Source organism: Triturus cristatus, chromosome 11 (genome assembly GCF_964204655.1).
Source record: "Triturus cristatus chromosome 11, aTriCri1.1, whole genome shotgun sequence".
In the NCBI taxonomy this organism is placed as follows: Eukaryota; Metazoa; Chordata; class Amphibia; order Caudata; family Salamandridae; genus Triturus; species Triturus cristatus.
The window spans coordinates 400979783-400999160 of record NC_140594.1 but is presented as its reverse complement, the minus strand read 5'-3'; the positions used below and the strand labels follow the sequence as shown (position 1 = coordinate 400999160).

Sequence of the window (19378 nt, the reverse complement as noted above, 5' to 3'; positions counted from 1 at the left end):
GGATTGGAGTGAGGTGGATTGGATTGGAGTAGGGTGCATAGGAGTGGAGAGGACTGGATTCAGGCGGACTGGATCCAGGCAGAATGTTTTCGATTGGTGCAGATTGTTTTGGATTTGAGTGGGACAGATTGGAGTGTGGCAAATTGTTTTGGATTGGAGTGGAGCAGATTGGAGTACGGCAGGTAGTTTTGGATTGGAGTGGGGCAGATAGTTTTGGATTGAAGTGGGGCACATTGTTTTGGATTGGAGTGGGGCAGGTTGTTTTGGATTGGAGTGGGACAGGTTGTTTTGTATTGGAGTGGGACAGGTTGTTTTGTATTGGAGTGGGGCAGGTTGTTTTGTATTGGAGTGGGGCTGGTTGTTTTGGATTGAAGTGGGATATATTATTTTGGATTGGAGTAGGAAGATTGTTTTGGATTGGAGTGGGCATAGCAGATTGTTTTGGATTGGAGTGGGGCCCGTGGTTTTTGGTTGGAGTTGGGCACGTTGTTTTTGACTGGAGTGGGGCACGTTGTTTTGGATTGGAGTAGGGCACGTTGTTTTGGATTGGAGTGGGGCACGTTGTTTTGGATTCGAGTGGGGCACGTTGTTTTGGATTGGAGTGGGATATATTGTTTTGGATTGGAGTGGGATATATTGTTTTAGATTGGATTGGGGCAGGTTATTTAGATTGGAGTGGGGCAGGTTATTTTAGATTGGAGTGGGACAGGTTGCTTTGGATTGGAGTGGGGCAGGTTGTTTTGGATTGGAGTGGGACAGGTTGTTTATGATTGGAGTGGGACAGGTTGTTTATGATTGGAGTGGGGCTGGTGGTTTTGGATTGGTGCGGGGCATGTGGTTTTGGATTGGAGCGGGGCATGTTGTTTTGGATTGGAGCGGGGCATGTTGTTTTGGATTGGAGCGGGGCATGTTGTTTTGGATTGGAGTGGAGCATGTTGTTTTGGATTGCAGTGGGACAGGTTGTTTTGGATTGCAGTGGGACAGGTTGTTTAGGATTGGAGTGGGGCAGAGCAGATTGTTAGGTCGAGCCTAGAGCAGCGCATGCGCTGCTTGCTCGACTTTTAGTAAGGGGTAAAAAAAGTGCTACCAAATGCTGCCATGGCCGGCCTAGAGCTTGAGTGCATGTGCGCGGGCATGCGCTTTGCGTGACTCTCTCTGCGCTTTAATTCCCTCCCCCCCTTGAGTGCCTCTCTCTGTGCTTCAATTCCCTCCCACTCCCCCACCACAGATCGCGTCACTCTGCTTGCCTCCACTCCCCCCCTCCCTCTATACTGCAGCTGGCCACGCAATGACTTTCATCAGTTTCACTTTCGCGGCAATCATCAGTTTCACTTTCGCGACCAATGCTTGTTTCCCGCGCGGCCAATGCTTGTTAATACACAGATCACTGCTGCTGAAGCTTCGGGGGCTTGCAAAGGGCTGAAAGGCCAGGTATTGTCAAGACAGGAGAGAGCACTAGAATTCACCGTTGGAGTGTAAAATGCCAAGCCTTACTAGGTAAGTACTATTGCTTTTAGTGTGGGATGCTAATGTCCGCTTTTACCAAGGAGGGACAGTAGTGCTGGCTCTATGCTAGTAGGCCTCTGATGCGACCTGTAGTTTTGAACTGAAGGGCTCCCAAGGAGGAATGTTACAGCTTAATTGCACTTTCTCACCTTCCGATTTGATCCCACTTCGTAGACTCGTAAATTAATTGTATGCCATCATACGCAATCTATATCCTGTACTATAGTTTAATAACTATTATCTGAGGTGAGCCTGTGTGTTTACCTCAAGATGCAGACTAACTGCTTCTGTTCGGGTTCAAATCGCCTCAACATTTAAACTTGTATTGCTGTGGCTAGAAATTGTTTATCAGAATTGAACTGGAATTTATCAACAAATTATACTTTTTTTTGTGTGCGCACACTTTTGGGGGTGGGGGAAAAAACACAAATAATTTGTCATTGCCGCCCGATAGAAGGCGCGCCAAAGAAGCAGCAGTGCCTGAGTAGTTGGGACTAGAGAGGTCCGGACCCAAAGAGCGAGAGGTCCAGCCCTTACTCGAAGCTTTCAGTCTGGATGCGTCATTGGGAGCACGGCGCCAATTGGACTGTCGACCTTCAGCATACTCTGCCAAGCGGAGAGACACATACTCTTTTTGTCAGCACCATTTGGTTTTCTAATCGACTTTTCCTAAATACTTGTTTTTTTTTTATTAAAAAAATATGAATTAGAACCTGTAACAGAACGGAGTGTCTACACCTAGTATATTTTGTCAGTTCCCCATTCTTTTATGTATTTTATCTTGTTTACTGAATAATTCGGTACCTCTAGTTACAAGTTTAAAAAGTCTTTGATCTGAGATGTGCATGGTCTGTCTGCACAAAAACTTCAATTTCGCAGCAGCGTATCTGGGTTATAAGCGTGGCTTTGCTGGTTATCGAAGCATTTGCGGTGCCACATCAGTAGACACGGTCATGCCTACTAGTGCATTGGTTGCCTGGTGCCTTGGTCACTCCTTAAGCCTTGCTGTGTTGGCATTTTCAAAGAGCTCGCCTGGCACGAATTATCATGGCGTTGAATGACATAGACACTCGAATTGCACTTTGAGTGGTGGATGGGGAAAGCAGTCGTCCCCTTTTGGATGTCCCTCAAATACTGTAAGTTACCGCTTTGTGAACGCTAGAAGCAAATAGGATCCTGTCCTCACCGCACAGTTTTAGGGTTGTGACTGTTTGATATTTCCAGACACCGGAAGACAAAAGTGCAGCCTATTTTTGATCAGTATGAGAACGGAGACAAGGGGCATGTGAAGTATGAACAAAGACCTGTTGTTTCCTTCGGTCTTGTGACTGGTGTCAAATGAAAGAAGTTTGGCCCTTTGCAGGCAACCTTATCTTGCTCATAACCTGCTCATTCAATGTTGGGTAACATGCGCCCTTCTGATCTGTGGCACAAGTTGCTAATACAACATTAAATACTACTGTGTATACACATTTTAGATACGTTGGTCAATGGTGTGGATTCTTAACAGCCTAGTGTGTAAGTTATTTCATTGTCGGGGATGTATGATGATACAACGCGTACCATCACAACGCGGTATGTTCCATCGCAGTTTTATCAACACAAGTCGTTACATCGACTTGCGCTGTGGAGGACGCTGGATTTTGGAATAGTGTGAATTACTATTCCAACTCCAGTCTATGTACAGTAGGGAAGGTGTTGGAACAGTAATTCACACTATTCCTTAGTCTAGAGCGCCCTCCAGTGCAAGTTGACGTAACGACTTTCGTTGTTAAAACCACATGTAACCATACCGCGTTGTAACGGTTTCGTGGTAAAGGATGTTTCCCCCTGCTATTTGGGAATACATTAAGCATATTATTATTCTTGGGCAGAGAAACTGGGGGATATTGTCAATGGGGCTTTGTACTTCCCCACACACTTACTGTGGCATGTATTGCATAACGCGTGCTGAACACTGTCCTCGAGCAAGAGTTTGGCCGGCAGCGGTAGTGTTGCACGGTTCTCACATGCTTCTATTGTGTCAGGTGACGAACAAAAGGTTTCGACCCTGTACATAGCAGATTGTCTCCACACAAAGACCTAAAGGAAAGTAGAATTAGAGTACGATACCGTCATTACTACCCTTCCATAAGGTTTTTCCTTGAAAATTTATGATTTCAAATATTGCTTATTCTATGAATATTTCAAACGTATTTTTGTTGATAGAGTGACTGTTTTGACTTGTAAGCTATACCATGAGCGTGATAAAGTAAAGTTTTATGAGCGATGACCCGGCGCGATAGGTTTTATTCGGTCTTCTGTGAAGCCAAAGTTGGTTTGCGAGCTACAGCTTCAGGTCTCTGGAGCCAGGCTGTCCAGGAGAGCCAAATTATTCCAGTTGTTTTCAGGAAATCCTCTCCACGTAAATAAGCGCTGTTTTTATATTCTTTTAATGTAAACTTATATAGAGTGGAAATTTGTAATCATCGGTCCAAACCTTCTGGACCTGTAGTGGATACCCAGCACTTTGAATGAATAAGTATTTGCTGAGGTGGGTGAATGCTTTCAAACTCCATATGCATTCTCACAAAAGTAGAATGGGTTAGGTCTTTTGTCACACGTATAGATGCTGAACCAATGAGTCCTGTTCAGACACTTCATATAAAGTAATGTTTGTGTATTATAGCTGTGACACAGTTCTAAAGGTTTGTTTGACCAAATCTTGCGCCAGCTCTGCAGTCCCTCAACCTGTACTTCTGTCAGTGCAAGCACAGTGGTGAAGCGTGCAAGCAAAAGCAAGGAGTGCACAAGAGATGGCATTTCTGTATCTCCACAAGAAAATAACAAACCTGCTCCTTCTGAAAGCTGCAGAGGTGGTCTGCAACCTTCTCCATTTGTTGAACGAACATTGAACATTTGCTAAATGAATTGTCCTGTTTTTTTTTTAATGTAGGTCTTTGAATGTTTTTACAGTTTACGTTTCCTGTTCAGGTCGAGGCATATAATACTCTCTTGTATTGAGATACATCCAGTGGCTGTTGGGCATTTACTACCTTTCCATCTTAAAAATCAAAATAGTGCACAACATGTAGAGAGAAATGTGAAACTGTCAGTATTTTGTTCGAAGAAATGAATCTGCAAGTTTAGGTGCAAGTATTAACATGTGTTTCATTATTTGATCGCCTGGGGAGACTCATGTTTAAGGTGGCAAATCTTCTTATTAAAAGCAAAGCTGGTCTGTTGGTAGGATTACAGCATGCCAGAACAAGCATTGGCATAGCCAATAGGTCTCGCCTTTGGAACCTTATAAGTGTTTAGCCATGCAACACTTGATGTTGTTGCACCAAGGATATTGTGCTGCATAACTAAACACTTATAAGGTCCCAAAGGCAAGACCTATTGGCTATGCCAATGCTTGTTTTGTATTGGAGTGGGGCAGAGCAGATTGTTTTGGATTGGAGTGGGGCAGATTGTTTTGGATTGGAGTGAGGCAGAGCAGATTGTTTTGGATTGGAGAGGGGCAGAGCAGATTGTTTTGGATTGGAGTGGGGCAGATTGTTTTGGATTGGAGTGGGACAGAGCAGATTGTTTTGGATTGGAGTGGGACAGAGTAGATTATTTTGGATTGGAGTGGGACAGAGCAGATTGTTTTGGATTGGAGTGGGGCAGAGCAGATTGTTTTGGACTGGAGTGCTCGACCATAAAAACAACTAGGGGTCTCTAACATCAGCACAGTCAAAATTGTAGATACGCGCAGAAAAACAGTGGTTGTGGTGAGAGAAGGTGGTCAGGGTGACTGTGACAGGAGAGAGCTCCATATGTATGTTCAGCTTTCATAGCAGTGGAGTGTTGCAGTAATATTGTATTTGCAATATTTATATAGATCTTCATACCCATGTGTGCGTGCAGATGTGCTAGCCTACATGGGTAGCATTCTACACCGTGTAAGGTGTCTGGTTTGGAAGTTTGCAGACTTTGTTTTGATCCTATGTGGGAATTGCTTCCATGTCAAGCGCGACGACTACTAAGGTGCAGTTATCATGTTCCGGGATGCAGTGCTTAGCAGGTGATGGGTGAAGAAGTGTGAAAGGCTGAGTTAGACATGCAGCTTATGGGTTTCGAAAAGCTGACTGCTTTGAATAGCTTACAAACAATGGTAAGGGTAATGCTAGGTATGCACTGGTGAGATATACATGTATAGTACAAGATTATATGTATAATTCGGGCGCTCCTCTTCCAATGGTCTACCGTCAAGACCAAATTATTCCAAAATATGAAGATTCGTAGGAAGGAGCGTCAAGTTCACAAATGTTTTTATCAGTCCAATACTGAAGTCCAAAATGTTTATTAATTTTCAAGAAGATCTTTTCACAAAATTCAAAATTCCAACAGAATCCAATGTTTTCCAAGAGATTTTTGTCACAAAATTCAAGTTCCGACAGAGTCCAATATCTGCAATCTCTGCACCGACAGCAACAAATCATGATGAAACCGCTGTGTATTTATCATAATCTGTTGCTGTCGGTGCGGAGATTTTTGACTCAATATACTCACACGGATTTTAAAGATTGCAGATATTGGAACAAGTTACAAAACATGTTGGGACCAGGAAAAGTGAAATAACAGGATTCTTTTGGCCCTGATGAAGTCCTATAAGGACGAAACGCGTAGGCTGTTTCTGAGTTGTGATTATTCACTTTCAAGAAAGTATCGAATTTGGAGGAAACATATGTTCATATTGGACTCTGACGGAACTTGAATTTTGTGACAAAAATCTCTTAGAAAACATTGGATTCTCTTGGAATTTTGAATTTTTAGAAAAAATCTTGAAAATTAATAAACATTTTGGACTTCAGTATTAGACTGATACAAACTTTTGTGAACTTGGCGCTCCTTCCTACGAATCTTCATTGCTTTGAATAGCTCTGCGGGCCCCCTTACGGTATTAGTTATTCCCATAGTCCACTTACGGTTATTGGACAGGGTTGTCTTTTCGAGATATTTGTTGAAGGTGTGTGGTCCAGTTTGGAGCGGTTGAATATTTTCATCAGGTGCTCTGTCAGGAAGGTAGATACGGTATAGAGTGGGTGATGTAAAGGGCATATGTGTTTCTCAGCTTGGTGAATGACTGCCCTGGGAGGAAGGGCAGGGGTTGTTCGTGGTTTATCACTTAAGTAGGCCATGCTGATGCAAGCTGGCGTGATGTAGGCCTATTTGCTTACATGGTGCTTACTAGTGTCATTTAACCCTCTCCTAAGTGCTCCCAATACTGGTCTGTAAGAGAACAGGGAAGTTGAGGAATTTGCCCAGGACCACACAGTGTTATCAAAGTGAGAAGCTGAGAATACAACCAAGTTATCTTAGCTCACTCCACAGTCGGAAATGTAGCCACAGCCTCCCAGAGCAAACTGATATCACCTGCGAACCCAAAATGAATGTTGAAGAAGGGGGTCCTATTGTGTTCTCCCCCACTCCCAGTTAGCCTCCCCCCACCGCTCAGAATGTAGCTGAGAAAGAAACAAAGGCCACAGACGTTGTGCACTTTTTGCACTAAGAGAGACACACTTGGAAGATATTAAATAAAGTCTGGGGACCAATTTACAAACGGTGAAAGGTGCTAGGGCCCTGGGCAAAGCTTCCCACGATTGAGGAACCCAAGGATCCTGGACGCTTTACTGTGACTTGCTACATGTCGTGTATGACCCTTTTTTTTCCGGAAAATGGGGCTCTTACCAGTGCTTTAAATGGGCCGGTACAGTCTGGTACGGAGTAGCAGCACTTTTTTATTTCGAGAGGGGGAGTGCCGGCACTTCTCAAGACAGACGTAATAGTTTTAATTGGAGAGTACTGGCACTTCTCAGAAGCAAGCAGAGCAGGTACTCTGGTACAGAGTACCTGCACTTCTATTTTCCCATTTCAAGCGCTGGCTATTACCATTGATACTCTACCGACTTCGGCACTTTTTTCTTTTTTAATCCAAGTATGTTGATTTCGACCCAGTGGTGTAGCAACCTCCCGTTCCTAGCTAAAACATTGGAGAAGTGCATTCTCCAACAACTTAACAAACATATTGATGATTTCAACCTCCTCGACACCTTTCAATCGGGATTCAGGGAAGGTTGTAGCACCGAAACAGCTATGCTCAATATTTCAGACAATATCCACAGCCTTATATGAAGGTGAAGCTTGTCTCCTCATCCTTATTGACATATCAGCGGCATTCGACACAATAAATCATCCAGCTTTACTTGAGACGTTGAAGAGGTGCTCTAGCATTAATGGCATAGTACTACAATTGTTCACCTCCTTCCTTCAGCACCGTTCGCAACAAATTAAAATCAACTCCTGTCTCTCTATGCCAACACAAGTCACACTTGGGGTCCCGCAAGGCTCGATCCTCTCACCATCCCTCTTCAATCTCTTCATGGAACCCCTTACATTCATTCTGAAACAAGCAGGAGTTAAATACCACCTATATGCAGATGACACACAAATCTACTACAAAATCAAATCACCCAGTGACATCCAAAACCTCAATGTCACACTAACCAAGATCCAAGCTGGGTTTAACGCAAACCATATAAAGCTGAACCCGGACACAACGTAATTAACACTGTTCTCTCCGAAAAGTAACCACTGACCAATCCAAGGCTGGCTTAAGAATCTTGATGCCCTAAACTGCTCCCTCGTCCTATCCGACTCGGTAAAGTCACTAGGCATTACCCTTATCAATGAAGGACCACATCAAAAACTCTGCAAGAGGTGCCCTTTACTCAATAAAACACCTCAAGAAAACGAAACCTTTCATTCCCCAGGATGATCTCAAGACAATAGTACAATCACTAGTCCTCTCTAAACTGGACTATGGGAACGCCATCCTATCAGGGACACCAAAAGCTCACCTAGCCCCACCAAGGTCAGTCCTTAACATGGCAGCTCGACTCATAACTGGTGTAAAAAGATTTGAACACATCACACCAACCCTTAACTCCCTGAACTGGCTTACCATGGAAGGTAGATGTATTTACAAATTGGCCTGCATCACACACAAAACCCTTCACTCACATTCCCCCAACTACCTAAACGGCAAACTGGTAAGAGCAGGAAAATCCAGAACTCTGAGAAGCTCCAACTCACTTCTTCTCATCCCCCCGAAATTGAAAAGGAAAACCACTCGGTGCCGATCCTTTTCTGGTAACGTACCCAGGATGTGGAACGCACTCCCTATAGACCTAAGATGCATCTCCTGCTTCGGAAGGGACCTGAAACTCCTTCTCCTCAACAAATACTTTACAGAACAAGTCAACTAACCTAGACTTCAATAACCTAGTTGACCATCAAGGATGGGTGGTTATTTGACTGTTTCAACCACCTGCGTTTTTCTGCCCCCCTTCACTGTATACCTAATCATTATGTTTTGCTTATATCTTTAGGCTTCCTTATGTCCTGCTATGTAATGCAATTTTATTTCCTTTGTGTATGTAAAGTGCTCTGATACCCACGGGTCAAGCTAGCGCTATATAAAACTTTAAAAATATAAATAGCAATGGGGGGGCAGGTGGTGCGCCCCAGGAGGCACGAGTCCCCCCCTCCCCCCACACCCATATCTCTGCTCTTTGATGCGGCCGCAGACGGGCGGCAAACACAGGGACCGCCACGGGGGTCAAAGTGCTTGCCACCCCACTGTTTCAACCTCATACAAATACGAGACCAACGTAGTACCCATGTGTAAGGAACTGAAACTTTTGAGCCCACTGACAAACAGTATGAAGGTAGTTAAAAGGATTTAAAAGCCCCTTGTGCGATAGTTAAGCCTACACACATTGAGTGAGGGGAAGAGATGTAGCCTGGTCTGTTGATTAATTAACCCAAGATCCTAATCCTAGCGTCCTCATTTATCTTGCTGCTGTGCTCCTGGGCGAATCATGTCTCCTCTCTGCGCCGTTCAGCTGACAGGATTGAAAGTGCACTGAAAAAGGCTAACCTGAGTATGAAGGACTATACAACAAACTAGGCATTGACATTTAGGATGTAAAAGCATAAAGCGCCCTCTGTTTTTCTGTGCGTTCCCTCCATTTCTAGCAACTACGGGATGGTTTGAAAATCGAGATTCTCTGCAGCTCAGTGATATTTGGAGTGCAGGGTGGCCTTGAGTGGCAACGAAACCGGATAAAATAAGAGAAGGAGGACTGCTGTGGTGCACTCACTGCACAGTGTAAAACTGACTGCATATGTTCCTTAGTTACAACTGAAATGCGCCTTGTCCATTCACCACGCTGCAGCTGGCCGTTATTCAACTTTTGCTACACGTCGAAAGTACAATTCGTTTTTTCCCTACCATTCTACTCCCATTTTTTGTTATTTTGGTACCTGCTGAAATCATTAATCTGGAAGGTGACTTAAAAAATGTGTATGCCGCTTCCACCAAGAGTCCTGCGGCTTCTGACCTCTACGAACAATATGTCTGATTACTACAAATTCAATTAGTAATCGTGAAAGCTGAGTCAACTCCGAACCTGTGATATGCACGTTACACCCATATGTCTGCACCGCGTATAATAATCCAATGAATTATTTTACCACATAAAAGCCATTAGTATGTTTCCGCGTTAGAAGGTAAAAGGTGAGCATTCCCCAGATAAGCGGTGAAAGCGATGTGGACAGAAATATTATTTAAGATGGACGAAGCTCAAATGCAGGAAAATGCCATTTTACTCTACCTTGAGAGACACTGCCATAGAAAGCCTGCCGGTAAGGGATTTATTTCACTCTGTCGAGTAGCCGCTACTAGCCAGAGTTGCCAAGTAACCACATCAGGTGTGAATATATCCAACATGAGGCGGCATCCTGGCGCTAGCAGTTAATCGCGTACAAAGGTAAAGGTGAAAACACCCATAGCAGAATGTATATAATTATCCAGACGTGGACAAGCTGCTTACACCTGATATAGGAACATTTAAAATCAGTTGTAGCCGGGAGGTTAAAATTCAACCTGGCCGAGTCAGCTGTTCATCATGTTGAAGCGCCTTAGACACATGAAATAACACCTATAAATGGCGTTAGCCACGTACATGAACACAGTAGGTGGTCTATATGTGCCAACTAAGGCTGTTTGGCGTAACTGGACAGATTTGCAAAGTGCACACCAGATGTGGAGGGCTCGGAGTAACAGATGGGACCCACACGGAGTAGACAAGAAGCCTCGCAGAGTTAGCGCATGCGCGCTGCTGCCTGCTGGGCTCAACCTAAAAAGGATGGGGTTCGACTGCACTGCACTAAACTGTTGTAGATTTTACCTGAGGCAGGACAGTCACAGAGGGCCCCAGACGCCGCACTTACTGGAGGCCCTGCACTTCTGTTACCATCAGAGGTGTGCAATAGTCTCAGAATTTGCTCTTGCATAATTATGTGAAATATCAGGAAATTACGCCAGTGTTCGCAAAATGCTTGTCCTTCATTTTACTCAATATTTTAACTTTGTCTCAGTTTTTGGTGCGACAAAGCATTCACAGATCTTAAGAGAAAAACACAAAAAATGGGTGAAAGAGCCATGTGGCATAAGCAAGGCCCGAGTTGTGGGTAGAAGCCATCTACCCACTATTTTCACAGGGTAAACATTCATGCATTGTCTACTTCAGCGGAGTGCCACGTTCCTCCTACTTAACCGGATTTACAGAAATATGCCAAACTCATCCCCGGCCAGGAGTGCCTGCAAGTTGTCTGCTTTTGTTCTGAGCAGCAATGTGCAGAGGAAGAAGGGGCTTCTCAGCAGGGCTCGAGTCGGGGTACCACGCGGGTGGACGGCGTCCCCCCACTTATTTTACTGGGTTTTTACCGGGTGAACGCCGTCCCCCCTGCCCAAAAGATGTAGCCGGTGTCCGAGTCTGCACCTGCGTGCGAATGAATGCCTTTCAAATGCACCCGAGGCTCAGAATAATCTCCCCTTCCACCTCGCGCCCTCCCCTTGCCAGCCTTTCTCAGAGCCAAGCCGAGGCGCGAAGGTTTCAAGGAGCTGCGCTATCAACACGCCGAGCATGTCACTTCTGTGACAGTCTCAGATGCCCTACTGCCTACGGCCCGAGTCTGTAATAACCGTGTAATCCGAGGAATGGGTCCTGTGTATAGTGTGTTCTTGTGTTTTGAGTGACTGCCACTTATGTATTATACCTCTACTTGTATCTTGTATGTATTCACGCATTTCAGACGTAGACCAGCAAATTTCGTGACATCAATTCCTGTCGTGACGTCACTTCCGTTGACACAACCTAACTCGAGCGTCCCCCCACTTCTTTTTAGGTCTCGGGACCATCCGGTCGGCAGACCGGAAGTCCGGAGATTTAATGTCTTTGAGAAGAGGGGCTTGCACCCGCCCCTCTTCTCTCCTGTTCTCCATTGGCTGGCCTCTTAAATGCTGGCCAGCCACTGGAGAAGAGGTCAGTCACTCAGATTATGCCCCGTCCTTTTCGGATCGGGGGCGTGTTTTTTGCGAGAAGTCTCAGGGAGGAGACAACAGCAAAACACGCCCCCGAATCCGAAAAGGACGCTCCCTTTCTCCGAGGCATTTTTGCTGTGCCTCGGAGAAAGGCGGTGGTGTCTTTCGGTGCCCTCCATTAAATTCGATCATTTATGTAGCAAAGAAAATAAAAGTAATTGTCGCTTGCAGATTTTAACTCTCAATGTCTTCAGTCTCTCACATCAACATTTGTACACGCTCTCTCGGCTCGCGGGTCATCGTTACACAATTCAAGATGTTTTACCGAGCGCCAGGCACGTTTTACGAAAACCACCCCCTCCCTCACGAACATTTATTTTATAGAACTCTGGTTTCTCTGCCACAATGAACCATGCTTGGACTATGGTCTCCGCTCTGGCAAACAGTACTTCGACCTCCTTAACTTCCTTTTATGTTGTGGTGCTACAACTCGGCGCCATTTTGCGACGAACCGCGTACTTCCACCACAGCCTCCGAGTGCAATGGCCAATCTGTCCGGGTTATTACATGACTCGGGACCAGCACGTCCCCGCACTGTCCCCTAGTGCACTTCAGTGCGGATCCGACAAGCTCCGCAGTCCGGGTCCGGAATCGGCAGGCCCAGCCGATAGCTTTACATTCGGCCGTTCGAGGCTGTAGAGTCAGCGTTGAATGCCTGCACCTCGAGGTGACTCGGGTAATTTGCTCTCCAGGTCCCGCAGCAACTTCGGACCTCTGGGGTTGCTGCTGGTACTTCGCTTGTTGTTTCAGGCCGCAAGCACTCGCAAGTTCGTATCCTTTCAAAGTTCCCTTTTCAAACAATCATTATCAACGCCAAGTCTGGCCCTGGCACGGTAGTGCGATTTTTGTTTAGTATTAATAAAATGTGACACTTCAGACAGCAGTTTCAGCAGAGAGGACAAAGAAGGAATGGGCATGGAATCCAAATACAGAAACTGAAACTTCTCTATCAAGGGGAAACATCACTGCCAAAGTTCAGAGCTTGTGAAAAAGCGACCAGCGAAATCACTTGCTAGTTAATGTTCGGGGGGGGGGATAAGCGAACATTTGGGGGGGGGCGCTGAATCTTTAAACAGTAGGCAGAGTGGCGCTGATTTCGGGGGTGGGGGGGGGCTGAATCTAGGCTGAGTGGAGCTGCGGGGGTTCTTAGAAGGGGTGAAGCAACAGCGAGGCCTCATTAACATGCAAATGGTCTTTTTAAAGACCTGTGAACTGCTCAGGCGCGGCTTTGTGTCTGCCCGGGAAGCGGTCTCATCCCGGGCTGCCACACACCACGGGGGGGGGGGGCTGAAGCCCTTTGAGTTCAATGGGTGTTGCGCGCCTGATCACAGGTAAATGCGGGAGAGAACGGGGTTGTTGAGCAGGGCCGGGCTAGCTTGCCCGGGCATCGGGCGTTTCCTGTAGCAAAAGTGCTTCACAGTTAACCTCCCCCATGACCCTCCAGCTGGTCCGACATAATTGCCAGGCCTACTTTGGGGTTCCAGTTCGGCCCTGTTGTTGAGTATCCTACCCAGGGCTTTAAGTGGGATACAAACAAATGGGTGGGGGTGGGGGGCGGTGTTGCGCGGGGTCTATACGACTTGTATTTTGCTGTCTCTTTTGTCATTGCATCCAGGCATAATGATACAACAAGTAACATGATACCTACAACAAGTTAGGACTATTGGCTTTGTCAATCGTTGTTAGTTGCATAAGATAAATTAGCAGTAACTGTGGCTTGTATATAATATTGAAAAAGCATCCACTTGAAGCCCTAGTGACACCACGACAATGTTACTGCTCATGAGTTTCAAAAAGAGACAACAATATAATCATGCAGTGGCTGAACTCGACAGATTAAGAAATATATCCCAAATTATATATAACAGTCGGTAAACGCATGCCTCTACAGTGTTCTCTTATATTTTGAAACCAGAATTGGTCAAGTTCGTATCCTTTCAAAGTTCCCTTTTCAAACAATCATTATCAACGCCAAGTCTGGCCCTGGCACGGTAGTGCGATTTTTGTTTAGTATTAATAAAATTTGACACTTCAGACAGCAGTTTCAGCAGAGAGGACAAAGATGGAATGGGCATGGAATCCACATACTAATCATGCATATTAGTCTGGGCCACTGGCATTTTGCGATGCTGCAGCGTTTTCCTCATAATTATGGATTTGCCAAACTTCCCAAATAATGCTCGCATAATAAATCTCGCTTTTGAGAGTGATTAAGCTATTGACATTGTAAATAACAATGCTGTTTCTTTAAATGTTTTAAAAACATAAACAAAAATAATGTCACGAGCAATGCCAATAGCTCTAACTTTAACAATGCCGAGACCGTTGCATTGTAAATGCTTGTTTAGGACTTGTGCCCTGCTTCTCAGATGCAAGATAGACCCATAACAAGGGCCGAGGTTAAGGGGCCGTGAGGCCTCCGTTTGTTGGAGTATCATGGTGGGGGGTGGGCAGATTTCGGGAGCTTCACACCTAGATGCAATGCAGTGCAAACAAAGACATCACTTTACAGGCACTTAAGAGAGACATTATTTTGACTTTGTTCAGTCCCTGGCCTGTATACAAGAGATATATATGCATGCACTCTAAGAATATCAGATGTGTTGGTCACCCTGGTATTTACCCAAATAACAATTTCAATACGTTTTATTTCTTTTATAGCGCTTTAGCAGTACAGTTGTGCTAAAGTGTTATAAAAGAAATAAAACAAAATAAATAGTTTTTTTGTAGATGTGATTTAATGCGCTCTGACAGCCTTCGTTGGGATGAGTACTGGCACGACTCATCCCAATGCAGGGTGTCAGAGCGTTTTACATCACACATACAGATTATACATTGACAATAAATCAGATGTGTGTATATCAGTATAAATGATGTGTTACATGAGACAGTGAGGGTTACGAGGTGTGGGTGCCACATGCCCTTCATACCTCACTGTGTTATATTAGGAGGATTACAATTTATGAACTGCAAGTAACATGATCTCTGTCTTAAAAGCAGTAACCCACTTACCCATTTACATAAAATAAAAATCTGTCATCTGTGTGTTACATAATGTGCTTTGCAGGAGACATATTAACCCTCTATGCTACTATGATTTAAAACTAGGATTAGGCAAAACGGAGATCTCTCCAGCAAATACGTTGTCCTCCATAGTTATTTTACCATTATTCTTATTCTCTGAGATTTAGTTGGCACAGAAATATCCCTGCAGCAGGTGCCCTCACCCCATAAGATATTTTAAAATACAGACATTTGAACCAATTAAGCAGGACAGATATACTCCCACAATTCTCCTTGTTGACAATTTCTTTGTGGAAGGGTTAAAAAAACACAACTTATTGTATAAGTTGAGGCCCAGATTTTGCTTGTTGGTTGTCAATATTTTGCCACAACCCCAATGCAAAATGTAATTTGTTAAATATTGTAATGTGCCCAAATAAACTTGTTATAGAGCTGCTAAACATATGTGAGGTCTTAAGGTCTGATGTTAATTCTTGTGAGGAAGGCACACTGTCTGTTATTTATCATGTTTTTGATGTGTTTAATTTTGCACTAAAGGTTTTATTTTTATTCTCCATGTTTGCAAACATGCTTGCTCTTTCATATGAAAGAGCTACAAACCAAGGTTGTAAGTGGTTTGTGGGAAAGGTGATGGTGTGACCATGTATTATTTAGGATAAAGTACCCCATGGCGTACATGATAAGGATATTGCAAGTCCCCTCGGAGGTCCATAACTTTACAAATGAACCCGGCCTCGTTCCTCTATATGGTTATGGAAGTCCACAGTGACTTGCAATATCCTTATAATGTGCAGCATATCCTTTATATAATCACACCCCCAACTAGCCTGAAGTCCAGAAGACTATGTTTATTAACATTATCGTGGGGTCACATGTGTTAACACTATGAAAAAACAGATATGCAAATCGACTTCTCCTTTATTACCATCACTCTGCTCCTTCTGCTAGTCTAGGATAAGATGGTCGCTCTTTAGGTATATGTTTGTGTGTTGTTCGTGTTAGTCTACCTGTTTATTATTGCCCCATGTGTGCCTATGATATTGTGAATTATACAGATTTGTGTATGTCTGCCTTCTGTGGCAAGAGTTCTGTAGTTGTGATTGAGATGGATTGTGCTCTATAAAACTCAAAAATAACATAAAAGAAAATGTACTGTGCATATATTTAAATGTATATGTTAATTAAAACCCAAAATATTGTGTGGACAGAATATCATGTCAAAAGTAGGGAGGACCAAAAAATCGAGAAGGTGAGTGCAAATAGGTAACTATAGATGTACTATTGTTAACTCCACATGTACATGCGTTGAAGATACATATATCATCAAGGTACATATATGTGGAGTTATATGCAGTAAAACTTTACTTACCTGTAGAAACGTGTCTTCACAATGTTTGTGTCCTTGATATGATATTTTGTCCCACAATATTTTTGGTTCCTACATTTTGTCTAAACACCATGTAACATATATTTAGGAAGGTTTGTACTACAGCTTTGAGTAGACATAGAGCCATTGCCCTTCAAGTGAAGGTCAGAGAAGGTTGTGACCCCTCTTCCTCCGAGCAAGTGCTATGATTGCAAGTAGTCGAGGATAATTAGTCCCCCAGATATTTTGAGGCTTTTTCACTTCTGTCTGGCTTGAAGGTGAACAAGCTTGGGTGCCTGGTGCTCGTTGGCTGGTGCTATACAAAATGAAGAAGTTCGTGTTTTTTGCATGCGGCAGGGGTCTGCGGAGTGGAGTCATTGCTGGGTCTTTTTATTTTGGACACTGAGCCTTGATGAAGCTCATGTGACATGTGTGGGCTCCTCCATTTCCCAAAGTCACCACTACACAAAAGAGAGGCCTGATACACATTGGCAGATTAGGGGAGCTGAGTTGAAAGCACTGTATAAAAGAGACCATTAGCTCACTCGGTTTCTCTTCTTGCACTTTTTTTTCCAGATGATGTGACTGCTCATTCATCAGACAGCAGCGACATCCCCACAGAGCGACCACTTCACTGTAGGTCATTACTGATGATGTCTCTAGCCCTGAACTTTCCATGTACAAATCATTCCTTGCAGGGGTGTTAGTCTAACTTGTTTAATGGAAGTGTAACAAGACTACACCACCCAGAATGCATTAGGTTATCATACAAAGGTCCAGAATTGAAAACAGTGTCCTTTATCACCTAGAGGGAAGTTATCAGACTATATCCTGACTCCAGCACAGCTGTTTTACTTCTTGAGGCAGGGTATACACCAATGTTCTCTGCCAGCAGCTCCCACACCCGTCTCGGACTGCATAATCTGCAGCTCCTTGAAGCGGTACCAAGGCTCATTACCCTTTTCCAGTGGTGCTGCCTCTCTCCCCTCCTGTTAAGGGCATCAAGATGGTACTGGTGGGTTGTGGGATTGCATCCTGTATATATGTCTTGTCGCTTTCCCCTTCCTCCGTCCAAATAAGTTAATCATATACGCACACAGCCAACAAGCGCAAACTAAGGTGTGGCTACAAAGCAGCCCTAGGAGACCCAGTCCACCTAGCACTAAATACCTCACTGGCATGGAACCCTGTAACATCACTCCAGCTAGCAGAGGGGAGGTCTGTAACATATGTGCAGCCCTTAAAGAAACATATCTAGGCATACAGCCTGGATGTAGCCTGTAGCTTAGAGGTCAGGGGTCCTAATTCAAGCAACAAAAATACCCCACACCCCACCGAGTCTGCAATTAAAAGCCAGACATATCTGGGGTTCAGTTGGTCCCTCACACTGTGGACTCCAGTCTCACTGCACCTGTCTCACTAATGATAGCTACGTCCCTGTTTACGGGTCTCTACATTATTTATTGTACCTGTGTTTCCTTCTCTTTTCTTCTCTCTTGATCCTTCTCTCCACTCATCCCTTTTCTTCCTTTTACCCTCACCTCTTCTTCCCGTCTCTCTTTTCTCACTGGTCTTTATCTCATTCCTTCCTAACATCTTGTTTTTTCTGGCCTCTTCATTCTCTAATGCTGCCTCTTTTGTTCGTCCTTAGCTTCTTTTACCTTTTGCTTACCGCCTCTCCTTTTTGTTTTTCACCCACTCATTTCATACCATTTCTCTGTCATCTCATTTTATCCCTTATCCACTTACTTCCTCGTGCCCCACCCAAACTTCACAAGGGATAAACACAGAGCCAGGCTCAAGACAAGCTTTGTATTTTTTTGAAAATGGGACCCAAAAGCCTCTTAAATAACAGGAAACAATGCCGGGCAGGCGAGGACCTTCCAACCTCGCTGTCCCGGTGCCACTGCACCGGCTGCACCACTGACTGCTTCACTCATTTATATAGCAAACATTCATTCAAAGGGGGGCAAAGTAAAATATGTCTACTTGGGCGAGCAACATTCCTTACCTGCAACGAGGGGTCTGTGAGTCGTATCCGAGGGTTGTCACCGAGCGGCTTCTCAGGTGTGTTCTGCCTCAGGCAAGTGTCTGCTCAGATGGGTTTACCATGTCCCAGCCCCCCTCCCGCTTATATCGTAATCTCTACCCGCACTGGGAACTCCCCCTGTCCTCAAGAAGAGGAAGTGCTGTCACAAGAGTGAGGTTAACAAATCCTGCAGAGAAAAACAAGCTTTAATTACCATACATCTGGTAAGAGGTGCGGGAACTGACATGCATTCTAGGTCTGAACAATGCTAAACTTCACCACGTGTTGTGTGTTGGAATGGTTGTCCTCAGGGGGGCGGAATCAGTGACCCAATGAGGTCGGTGCATGACCTCAGAAGAGATCAGTGCCCCCAAAACGTCTGAGAATGACCTTCAAAGCAAATCACACAGACTGCCTCGGAGGCTTAGCACTGCTACCCCTGGCCCTTTCAGCATCTGAGGACAAAGGTGATCGTACAACTAAATACAACACAAGTCACACAATAAATGACACTGACAACTCTTTCGCTTCTGGATATAACTGTGCTGCAAGTAAGCACTGGCAAACGAAACTTGAGCCCCCCCTTAAGGTACGTGAAGGGGCCCCCTCTGGACGAACTTGGGAGCTCTCCTGCCAGAGTACTGTGCTGTGGGGGCCCCCTAATGGTTTCCCCCCATCCCCCCCCGCACTGCAGGGGCCTGTGTTACGCCACTTCAAGTAAGTTTATTGATCACGCAGCTTGGGTTCGTTTACGGACTATCCAGGTGAAACTGACGAGTTCATCGAATAGGTGTCCTGTATTTGTAAAGCGCGAATAATTACCGGAGGGTGTCAAGGCGCTGGGGTCCGTTGGGAAGATTAAAGGAGCTATTGCCCAGAGTCACCTGGGGCTGGGCTGATCTGCCACAGCACCGTGAGCCCCCGGTCTCCGGAGTCAGTTGCCCTGGCCGCTGCGCCACACCTCCTCCCAGCTGACGCC

General features: G+C 44.8%; 1 protein-coding gene across 1 annotated transcript in view; it reads right to left on the bottom strand.

Annotated features, from left to right (window-relative positions):
• The window catches only part of LOC146784300 (interleukin-1 receptor antagonist protein-like), a 75027-nt gene extending 56511 nt beyond the window's left edge, over positions 1-18516 (bottom strand). The window contains exon 1 of the mRNA XM_085635644.1: positions 18382-18516. The gene's annotated coding sequence lies outside the window, so the exon portion shown is untranslated. The remainder of the gene's footprint in view (positions 1-18381) is intronic.
• Positions 18517-19378: the final 862 nt, after the last annotated feature.